Source organism: Idiotropiscis lumnitzeri, chromosome 12 (genome assembly GCF_059441095.1).
Source record: "Idiotropiscis lumnitzeri isolate Australia: NSW breed Sydney's pygmy pipehorse chromosome 12, RoL_Ilum_1.0, whole genome shotgun sequence".
NCBI classification, from domain to species: Eukaryota; Metazoa; Chordata; class Actinopteri; order Syngnathiformes; family Syngnathidae; genus Idiotropiscis; species Idiotropiscis lumnitzeri.
In genome coordinates this window covers 14,777,352-14,789,394 of record NC_142402.1, presented here as the reverse complement: position 1 = coordinate 14,789,394, position 12,043 = coordinate 14,777,352, and the positions used below count along the sequence as shown (strand labels likewise).

Here is a 12,043-nt window from a genome sequence, read left to right as displayed (position 1 = left end):
AATAAAAAAAATGTGTGTATATATATATATATATATATATATATATATGTATATATATAGCAGATGGATGGAGTGTTTTGGTCACCTCACCTCATCGGTGAAAGATAATACATTGAATTTTAAATCAAAGTTAACAAAAGCATTACAACAAAATATCTAGCTTTGACACACCACAGTATTTAGAAAATAAAACATTAACAAGGTTTATTCATTCAATTTTTTTCCAAGTTCGGCGGGCCGGATTAAAACGCTTAACGGGCCGCATATGGCCCCCGGGCCGTAGTTTGCCCACACCTGTTTTAGAGGATAAGTTGCAATATTCTTGCAATCATTTTCACATCATTTTTGATTTTTGTTAGCTTTGTGAATTTCCCCTCCTAATTATTCTTGTACCATTCCGACTTTATGCTCGTAACTTTTGTTTTTTTTCCACCTTTTCCTCTATTCACTTGTAGCTCTTGTTGAAACTGCCTTATATGGAGTGTGTCAGAAAAATTCCAATACCCATGTCCCTATTTCTAACTGAAACTATAAAGTACAAACTCCCTACTCAACCAACTTTGCTCTGTGTGATTTTTTTTTTTTTTCTCTCTCAAGGGGACCATCAAGTGAACCGGTCTGAAAACATGGACGACATCAAGATGGCTGTGACGACGGAGCTGTGTCACAATGAAGGTGTGATAGTAATAGCTGTAAAAGTATGTCATGTTCTTCAACTCCGGAGCTTTTCGGACACACCTTGTATATTCCCTCAGCGTAGGGAAAAAAAACTTCTCACAAGGTGGACGTTTTTTATATTTGATGCAGTTTCAGTCAAATTAATTTGATCTATTATCTCTTCATTTTCATTCACTTTTCAGGCGGTTATATTAAGCTATTTTCAGCTCAAATTGGAATAAACTCGCAAATTCATCATCAACCCTCCCCAAATAAAAGACAATTAAATTTACCCATCATTTAGTTATCTTATTCAATCCATATTCCCGACACGCAGCTACGGGCTTGTCCGGATAATGTTAAAAAAAAAAAAATAAAAAAAAATTAAAAAAAAACAACAACCTCAAGAGCTCCATGACAGAGGATATTGAGTGCATCTCGCTGCGCACATCATCGTGCAACCGCAGTTGGGAAAAGAGATAAGAGAGACATCCACCTTTTACATTCCACAAACCCCAGCCAGTGTGTCAACAGAGCAGCCCAAAAACAAACAAAGAGAAGGTCTTTGTTAAGCAGCTGGAAAGTAGCTATCACTGCTGTACATTTGCAATACAACTTAAGTACACAGTCGATAATACTTGGACAGGACATAAGTGCTTTTTGCGACGGTGATGCAACCCATCGGCTGTTATGGAACAGACGGCGGATTTCTCAGTTGATAATGCCGATTTATCTTTATGTGTCTCAGAAATTCAACACAAGTTACACATAAAAAGCAGCCACTCGATTCTTTGTTGAAACAGTCGGCAGCATAACCCAAGTGCAGGTATTCAAATCCGTTTTGTCAACCCGGTTAATGTTTTCGCACACTTGGTTATTCATTTGCTTTGCATCGCACGTACTGTACCGTAAAGCATTACTCAAGAAAATTGTGAAATTGAACAGTCACGTCTTTACCGCAAATTGTACAAGGGGAATAACTGGAAAGGGTTGGCCTGTCTTAAGATAAGACTTTAAGTGCGATCCGCTCAAGAGATATAACAGAGAAAGTTCCATTAGGATTGTTGAGCAGCATTTTTTTGGGGGAGATTGCGGCACCCATCCCAGAGGGACGAATCGAGTTTTCTGAATCGGAATGTACATGTAACAATCCGAATAATGACTCTCGAGTCTATACAATAATTAATTGTTATCCTTAATGACGTCCCACAAAATCAATAAACCTGCAGCTGTTCGCGCACATCCTGCCTGTCTCGAGCAAACAAAAAGGCCATGTATCAACCTCGCCCACTGAAGGCAACAAAAGGGCCAGTATCAAGCAAAAGTTACAAGTGGCGAGACTAAAATGCTCTCAGACTATGAACTCGCTTGTTTGCCTCCTGTATGTTTTTTTTGTGCAATCATCACTTTGCCTCAGTTAACTCCTGGTCGTTCCGGTGTACTTGACAATTTGGTGGCTGAAAGTAGGCTAAACTTAAAGGCAGTATGCCAACCTGGTGATATCCTCAGCTTTAGTGGCAGGTCAAGGTCACATGATTTGATAGATAATGCGTTTTATCACGGCCGTATGTATCTTGAAATTGAAATGCAAATGACACTCAACAGTAAAATAGGCCATGCAATTTATTTGCAGTGCAAATAAAATACTATGTGTGTACTAGCGCTGGGGAAAGAAAATGGTCTAACTCATCTAAGTCATTTATGCAATTTACTGTTTATATTCTTACTATTTTTCTGTGTATCGCCTTACAAAAAACATTTCAGTAAAGTGAAGTCAACCACAAACATTGGCCGACACAAAATGTCTGCCTCAAAATTATAATTGATACTTTTAAAGCTCACAACTCTTGTTTAGGCACAAAAATGTGTTGCAGACTGACACATTCACTCAGTCAAATTCAAGGTTTGGGGTTGCTTTCAACTAAAGAAGAACAAAAATAAACTTACTTACTTACGTATTTTGGCCGTCATTTTTTTTTTTATCATGATGTGTGATATTGTCATGATTTAACTGTGTATTTTTTTACAACTCTCTCTACAACTTTTCCTACTGAATTTGAGTTGCTGTCAAAAATTCAGAACATTATTTCACAAACCGTGAAGTCTTCCGCCACTCTGAGTTTCATTCCCCTTTTTCACCAGCAGGTGGCACTCTGTCTCCTTCTGAAAGTTGTCTTAAATCCTTTATCGGTTCTCACTCGGAGCATATTTTTAAAGCCACAATAGTTTCTGCCACTGATAGAAGTTCGATTCAAATGGAATGAATTGAACAAACATAATTATTTTGATTCTGAAAAAAAAACATATACAAATAATAGAATAGAGCATATTTTTTTTTAACATGGATTTTCTGTGACCGTCAGATTGAATGGGCCATTCACGCTCCGGAGTTGGATGAAAAGAATATGAATTTAATTACAATAATAACTGATCTCGCCATCGACTCAGTTAAACCAAGATAATTATCATTTGCAGTCTGATAAGGAATTGGGTCCACTGATTTTTCTCACTGATAAGCTCCATGCGCTGTTACAATACTCGGGCAGACTGTGGCCCAGTGTCCTATCTCCCCTCAATTAACTTCAAACTGCTCTCCATTACACGCAACAATGAGATACGCCATTTCATTACCTCATACGGCCTCCATTAGTGCCACTAATTGTTTTTCTTTTTCACCATCTCTCCATCTTGTGAGCTAAGATGCTGACAATATCCCGTGTTCATATAGAGATGACAGGATGCAGGTGGTCAAGGAAAAGAAAAAAAAGGGAGCATATGATAGACTTAGTTGATGTTTTGTGTACTTGTGTGATTTATCAAATAGCGAAGGAGAAAAGGGCTCGCTATAACCTTCAGACATACTCGACAATTACCTTTTAATTGGCGTTGTCTGAAGGTGATGAATCAATTTCATCACCTTCAACGTGTAATTGACACTGGTAAAGAAACTGTAGTTGAATTTTTATAAACGTGTCATTTTATATAAATGAATAAAATTAGGTGTTACACAATCCGGATTTTGGAGCTGATTGGCCATTTAAAAAAAAATAAAATAAAAAAAAACATGATAAATTGAAAAAAATATTGAACACCATCAGCACACTCTCACAGTTGCTGCTGTCGACCACAGCTCATGTTCCGACGCTCACGTGAAGACTTGCCAATGTCACAAGCCACTCTTCCATTCCCCTAATATATAATTGTGGTTAATGCAGATGAATTGTCATGAGTGATTATTTAGTGAGGTTTTAAAAAAAGCAAAGTGTTTCCCGTAACGCCATCATTATTTCTGATTAATCGGTGGAATGCTATGCAAGACCTGCAGCCCCTGTCCAACAAAAGCCGAGGAATCTATAATCACACGTGGTTGACTGCTCTTCTCTGTTAAGTTGCCGTCTGTTCATGCTAGGTGAGCCAAGGTCTTTCTGCTCTTTCAAAAAGAGTGAACAGAGATTTTCTTATTTATTTATTTTTTCCTCCCATCTTAAAACCAGCCGCCTGCTCGATGCAAATGGAAGTGGTTGGCTTGAAACAAACCAGACAAGCCTTTTGTCGTTAAACGGAAACAAAGTGCAGCAAATATTTCCTCCTTGACTTTTCATCCATGGTTGTAAATAAAAACAAACCGCATTGTAGCCTTAAATTTTTGCAACAACAATCACAGCTGTATGTTTTTCCAGTAAAACTCAGAAATGTGACTCGACTTCCCCGAGGAAAGAAGTCTCTTAATTAATAATGCAAGTAGCATATGAGACCGTGATGTCATCCCCAAACGGGCCTCCAAGGTCGAAAAGCACACACTGCACTGACTTCATTTCATATTTTAGATTTTGTCTCAGTCAGCCATGGCTCTCATTGCCCTTTCGGCCGAATTGAATCCCAATCCGTCCAGTCGAACGTGCCGCGATGGCCACGATGTGAGGCTCGGTATCCCGTCTTCAGCTGAATTCGTTTCCGTCATGCCAATCCGGGATTTGATTCGCTCACACAAAAAGCCGAGACCAGTTTGTGATGAGGTGCTGGTCTCCAGCCGAGGTATAGAAATCACATCTACGCTGTTTTACATTACGCTGAGAGAGAGTGACAAATGGGAAAAAGAAGAGAAGTTGAGGAGCTTCAAGCAAAGTAAAGAGGTTGCCCGGCTAAAGTGTGGCGAAGCATGTGAGCCCAATCAAAGCTCACACACATGCATGCACACACGCATACACAATTAGAGAAATGGAAAACGAACCCTTTGGTATTGTAATTACGAACTGATCTGCATATATTCTAATAACAATGAATTCGCCCAAGGTGCCCTGATAGGAAGAATAACATTTCCCTCTTTTGCGGCATAACAAAGCATGCTCAGTTTCATTTATTTCATTATTTTGTATTTATAGCCTAGAATAGTTTTCCATGCAAATATTTACGGTAATGATGACTTTACCATTGCGATTGCGATTTAAGTACAAATTTATGAGCCCCTTAGGAACGCGACGCCATCGTAAACTGGGGATCCCGTGTGGTATAGAACATTGACTTAAGTGCTTGTATTCAAATATTTGCTTCAGTTGTGGAATTACAAAACCCAATGACAACGAACAACTTCTTTCAATGCCAGAAGCGTATCTTTAGGAGTGACAATAAAGTTGGAAGGATAGAATTATCAAAAACATTCGGAAATATAAGGATTACAGTTGAACTAAATGGCCGGCAAAAATTGTGTCCGGTTTTATACTTTATGTAAAGTTTTTACACATTACATCTCATATTTAAATAAAACAAAAAAAATAATAAAACTACAAAAATGAATCAACACGTTTTTGTAATGCAAAGCATCCGACTTTGGTACTGGTAAAAAAAAATAAATTCATGTGGTGTTTTTGTAGTCGAGTGGTTACAACAGCTTTGTGAATGCTGGCGTCACACTGAACAACCCGATCACGGACTGATAAGCCCGCCTTTCTTGACTGAATCTTGTATTGACACGCAGGAACCGGGCAGCCTGCTGACGTCTCTGGAGGACTTGGAACACTGACATAAAATGACCCCTCACACATTTCCAAGTCGATAAACAATTTGCGCACTACAAAAGAACAACAGCCACCATTCTATTGCGCGAGCAGGAAAACATGCGTCCTTTTAAAATGTCAAATGAAACAAGCCTTTCCAAGGGTGCTGTGTTCTATTGATTTAAACTGGGCTCATCATTTGACCACCATGCTCAATTATGGGCTCCCTCCATATTGGAAACAGACGAGCGGAAAAAGTTTTTTTTTTTAACAAATTGTAGAAAATGTTCATAAATCTATTCATGTGGCACATAAAAACAGTAAAAGAAACACATTTTTAGTAGTGACTGATTATCGGCTGGGCCGATTATCTGGGCCGATATTTGGCATTTTGTCGATTATTGGCAATGTTTTTTTTTTTTAATTTCAAGGCCGATAAATTAAAAGCTGGTTTATTTTGGCTGGCTGCAGCACACGTCTCGCTCTCTCTGCTGTGCTGGTGGCCCTGCATGCAGAAGCAGATTGGCCCGCCCACAGCACCATCTGATCGGTTCCTTGTGCAGTAGGTAGCAGCCAATCAGCAAAAAGCTGCCTGTTTGCTTTTTCACATCGAGTCACACGGGAGGCAACAAGCAACAGACTTTGCCCAAATTTTAATAATGTCTCTTTTATAAAATCTAAGAAAGATTGAACATGTTTTAAATCACTACTAGTTAATAAACTAGTTTATAAACAGGTGCTTCAAGGCAATTGAACTAAATCAAGTTTTGGAGTTGCTGTTTTACAAGATTTTCACACCATTTGACCCCTTTTTTCAACAAATCAATATCAGCTTTAAATATCGGTTATCAGCCAACAAAAAGCATATCAGTCTATCACAAATCTTTAGGCCCTTTCCTAAATCTGATAGTTGTTGGTATATTTTCTACAACTTTCCAAACTGTCCCAATTTGTGTAATAATGCAATCCTTTTCCTTCGCGTTTGTGTGTCTATTTGCGTTGTCCTGTGTGATGTGTTCTTCAGGCCTCAGTGCCTCCGTGATGGATCCTTATGGCCCGGTGGGCATCTGCCTCCGTTACAGCTGGGCCAGCCTAATGAACTGGACCCATACACTGTCATAATCAGATTAATTACAATGTTCAGGTACAAAATGAGCAAAATCAATAGGGAGAACGTGAGAAGCCGGTCCGCGGCGAAAGGATAATTAGACACCGTTGACAGGCGTAGTGTCAAGGTCAGTGGCGAGCTGAATGCTTCCAAGTCAGCCCAAGTTAGCACGCACAGGGAGCAAATTAATTTCAAAAGAAGTCACCAAGGACTCCGGTGTTGTGTGTGCATGCTGTTGTTGCCCGCATATGAAAATGATGGAGATCCCTGATACTTCAGAGAGACATATGGTGACAATGGTCCTCCTTGTTTGCCCCCGTCACCTCTCCAAGGACAGTTTGACACCTGGCGTAGACTTGATACGGGAGACTGAGATCCCGGTATGACTGGAAATATATCTGCAGACACATTTGCATAAACATGTCAGTTGAGACTGCATAAGGAGTCGTTTTTGAGGATAAGTGTCAGGGCTGAACTGGGGAAGATTCGATGCAAGAGGAGGCTCAGTCTTTATGTTTATTTAACGTCTTTTAAGGGAATTAATAGCTGCTTTGTAGTGATTTAAGTGACACCATCACTAATCTCTTCCATGTATTTAAAACGTTTGCAAAAAGACACCATCGTTGAACAACCAATTTTTTTCAAGTCAACGCTAAGGTGATGAAAGTTGAGCCCACTTTGATGAATCGATGACGTCACGAATAATTTTTCTCCTGCAATCGCGTCGGCTCACTCACTCTCCCTGTCGTGCTCGCTTTCACAAGCCTCATTTATCCAATCACAATCAGACGCTCGTTCATCCATTCCCAGGACACTTTCATTGCTTTTTTTTTTACAGTCGGATGCCAAATCAATGCATCCTGTCTTCTTTCAAAATGATCCTGTTTAAGTAACCCTTTGTTTTGCTTAAAATGCCAATGACAGACTCATAAAAATGCTTGAGCTTGTTCACGCATATCAATCAGCTAAATTTTTAATCAGTCGGTAACTTAACTGCTCCTTCAGGGAAAGTGTGTCAAAGAGTAATAATGAGATGAGGGATTCACATGGCAGTGTTTTGCAAAAAAAAAAAAAAAAAAAAAAAGGATAAAGGTGCTTTTTCTTACCTTCCTTCATGAATAACTACAATTGCAGATTTGGTGGAGCAACATGATATGCCCGGGTAATACACTTGAAGGTGAAAGACTTTGAAATTTGCAACTCAATCTGTTTCTCTCTCTTTCTCTGGCGATATAACGATATCCAATATCGCAATACGATATCACGATATAGCATGTCGGTATGATAATTATCACAATGTTGTGGGGAGGTTGGAGATATGGTAAAAATTCCCGATACTGCTAACAAACAAAAACATGATATTGTACACAGAAATATAAAAAATCGCAATACTGTGTTTTTGTACATAATAACAGCAGTGACAAATAAATAGGCGTTCCCCTTGATCTGCTGATTAGCATGGGTCATAAACATCGGTAGAGTGCTGGAACTGCACAAATGGAAAACAGCGGGATTTTTAACAGATTTGCTGCTATTAATTTTCGACATGACAACGACGATATTGTGGCAATTTTAATATCATGATATCACCATTTATTTTGTTATCGTTACATGCCTAAAACAAAGGAAATTGAGTTATACCCACCTAAATAACAAAAACTATATTAACCAAACCCATGAATATGTGTATATGTATTCGTGGGTCCATTGTATTAATATTGTTTTGATGCCATCTTGTGTCATATTGGTGTCAAGGAAGTATGATGCTTTTGACTGAAGTGGTGCTTTGCTGCTACCTGGTGGTGAATTACAGACCATTTTATCTGGGGAATTAATTATTGATCAATTATTCTTGCCAGGGTTCGATCCCAATACGCCCCCCCCCCCCACTGTCTTCATTTCAAAATGATTTTAGTAAATAGAACCAGAACGCAATGGATTCCCTTTAACAATGTAATCTCGTCAACATATTTCAGAATTGTATTCTAGCAACCCACAATATGAATTATCGCCTTTTTACCAAAGAGAAATATTTATAATAACGCTCCGCTTTGGATGGAACGCCAATAAGGAAGCTTTCTGATGACATGACAAGCTGTCATGCAAATTTCAGCATAAATGCTGCCACTGAGTCAGTAATTGACTGCGGCTGCCCTTTGCTAGCCGCCGCCTCTCCTCCTACAACGCCCAAGTGCACATTTCCATGCAAATAGACTTGAATTGCCTCACCAAATATTTCAAATACACACATCATCGCTCTGTGCCGTTTGAAGCTAAATAGTGAAGTGTATCTGGCTGTCTTTTTCGGAGCTTCGTTGAAGCTACGGGCCCATTTTCTGTCTTTTGCTGACAGCCGTGATGTGCGCGAAGCTCTCGTTCCTCAGCTGGGAAATCAGCCTCGGTACGGCGCAGTCACAAACAATCAGCCCTCATTACCCACTACGCAGTGCTACTTTTCTATCCTATTTAACTACGATGTCTAGCTAGCACGTGAATGTGCCAATGTGTTAGTCTTGCGGTGTGTCTCATTTCGATTTTGTCTATGCAAGATAAATTGGAGTACTTTTCATTGAATTGCTGCTTGCCGTATTTCTTTCGATGTCTAGCCTGATTTAAAAGCTCCGCGGTCAGAGTGTTGTTGGTGTTACTTAGACCTTGTAAACCTTGCATTATGGAAACCAACTGTTAAATCCAGACATGCTTTTATCTGTCTAAAAAAAAAAAAAAGTGGCCCGAACGTTGAGCACTCAAGCAATTACCTCTTTGCCTGATGGAAACAGGTTGCTGCTCTTTCTGCCTCTTTGAACAACGTTAAACACGTGTAAGGGACAAGACGGTTTGAAAAATTTGTTTGACTTAAGTTGCACAATTTGGAAAAATAAAATGACAAATGTGCCATTTTCGAATAAAACCTTGGGCCACATTGTAGGTACAGTTTCCCCTTGGAGGGGTGTTATGGCTGTAAAACGGTACTCAACAACTTGACGGACAACTAAAATAAAAATTGAAAAAAAAAAAAAATCTTTTTTTTTACTTTTTTACTGAAAAGGACAGAACAATTTTGTACATAATCAGATTGTTAAAACAGTGCCTTTTAACACGGCAACAACTTTGCTAATTAAAACAGAACAGATCCAACGGAAAAAAAAATCGAGATTTATTGAGCGTATTTTCTGAACTAATTCAAAATCTAGGAAAAAAGTAGCGGCTTATAGTCCGGAAAATATGGTAAATCAGAACTCAGGATTGAACTGTATTACTTATTATTACTGTATTACTTATTGTATATGACAATTCAATATTTTTCAGCAAGGAAGTTGACATACTTGATTTGCTATTGCGGGCCGTAAAATATGATGTGGCGGCCCATATCTGGCCCCCGGGCCTTGAGTTTGACACCGGGTGGTGTATGGAGTTTAAATCCTTTCTGTTTTTATTTTAACACTCAAGAAAGAGTTGTTTGTGTTTGTACAGCCCTTTTTTTTTGATCCATGGACGCGCGTTGCTGTTAGGATTAGGCTCTTTTCTCATTCTGAGTAAGTCCCTTTCCCATGCACGCAATGCTTCACTGCTCATTAAAAGCAAATAACATGCTCGTTTGCATTGACTCGTAACGGTATTTAGCAAACAAACTCAATAAGTCTGCTGAGAAGTTTTGTGTTAATAACTTGCCCAAATATATTTGCAAACTCTGGAAGTTGGGCACTGGTAACACCCGAGAGGAAAATTTAAGTAATTATTTTCCTCATTTTGGTTTGCGGCTTAAACCTTATTTTTTTTCTCAGAGATTCTTGTGTACCGTACTTAATTGACTAATCCATACTTGGGGATTTTTGTCACTTTTCAGAGCTTTAATGGGGGTCAGTTGAAGCCAAACAACTAACAGATTGGAAGCGTACAAATTATGTGACAGAAATGGAGAGCAATGCAGCAAGGTAAAAATTTTAATTCATAACTGTCATACTCCACTTGGATCTGTAAATTTAAATTTGCAATATATTTTGTAAAAGGCAAGCGCAGCCGAATTTTTGTTTATAAATATTCTGTCAACGATAACTATTGAAGTTTATTATTTTTTTTAATGTACACAAAACAGTCCTGGATCCTGACTTATGACGCTTTTTATTTTCCATATGTGTTTGGATGCACTCTACAGTGCTGCTTTGAGATTTGCGTGACTCGACTTAAATACAGTACAATGAGTAAATTTTGGTGCTTTGATTTAAGAGCAAAAATTCAAGATACAAGCATCGTATCGTGGCAGTGAATTCTATTCAACTCACTTCAAAAGAAACAGATCCTCATCTAGTAAACAAAAAAAAAAGCGGCTTCATAATGTGTATATATATATATATATATATATATATATATATACATATATATATATATACATATAATTTTTTTTTTTTTATTATTAATTTTTTTTCTTTTGTATCGCAGTGGCTGTTTTGTTTCATTTCGGGGTTTCTATGAAACATTTAAACAACCAATCCATTTACCCCGCAGGACGTAATGGGTAGAAAAACAGCAGCTGTTTGACTCTTGCATTTGAAAATGTTGCTTATTCCAAGAGACAATGAGAAAACAAAACAAGCTCAGCAGGTAGGGGGCTGTCGTCTTCCCTCCAGATTGTCCAGCACCAAATGAGAGTTGCCAGTGCACATTTAGCAATTCAAATGACCTCTGCTGTTTTTCGCATTAAGAATGTGGCATCGAGTAAAAGCTTGATAATGGTTTTCATTTACCCCCCTAGTCAGATTAATCACATCTGCATCGGTTCAACTCACCGCTCTGGTTGACACCAGAACTGAAAGTGGCAGTGGATCAGGTCAATGCCCTCACTGGATGGACTGATGCCGTTTACGCAACGGTGTCCATATTGATACAATTACTAATAATTTAGTAGCAAGAAATGACAGGGGATTTATTATTATATTTAATCGCGTTTCATCGTTCTTTTTGGAAATATGTCTTTCATCAAATGATTTCATTCAGAAAAAAAAATGTTGGACATTTATTTACCATTAATATTTTTGCTGCAACTTGGGATTTGTGTCTTTCGTGCACTTGGAATGCTCTTCAAAAAGAAATGTGGTCGACTCTTAAATATTGTCCAAGTGGAACTTCTGTAAAGAGCTGTCTGTGCACATTTTTGTGTTTGCTTGGATGAAATAGTGTGTAAATGTGATCTCTTGTTTAATGCATCATTTAATAGATTTAACATGGAAATATTTTCTGGAAAGAAAGAATTAAACAGTTTACGCATCATGATTAATCCAAGGCA

The 12,043-nt window shown here is 38.4% G+C and overlaps 1 long non-coding RNA gene across 6 annotated transcripts in view; it reads left to right on the top strand.

The window, feature by feature from the left end:
* The window catches only part of LOC148326086 (uncharacterized), a 117,297-nt gene that overhangs the window by 27,920 nt on the left and 77,334 nt on the right, over window positions 1-12,043 (top strand). For 4 of the 6 annotated variants that reach the window (XR_015846191.1, XR_015846190.1, XR_015846189.1 and 1 more), the window contains 2 exons: window positions 598-675; window positions 10,607-10,694. This is a non-coding gene — a long non-coding RNA (uncharacterized LOC148326086). The remainder of the gene's footprint in view (window positions 1-597; window positions 676-10,606; window positions 10,695-12,043) is intronic. The other 2 variants (XR_015846193.1, XR_015846192.1) reach the window with 1 other exon arrangement.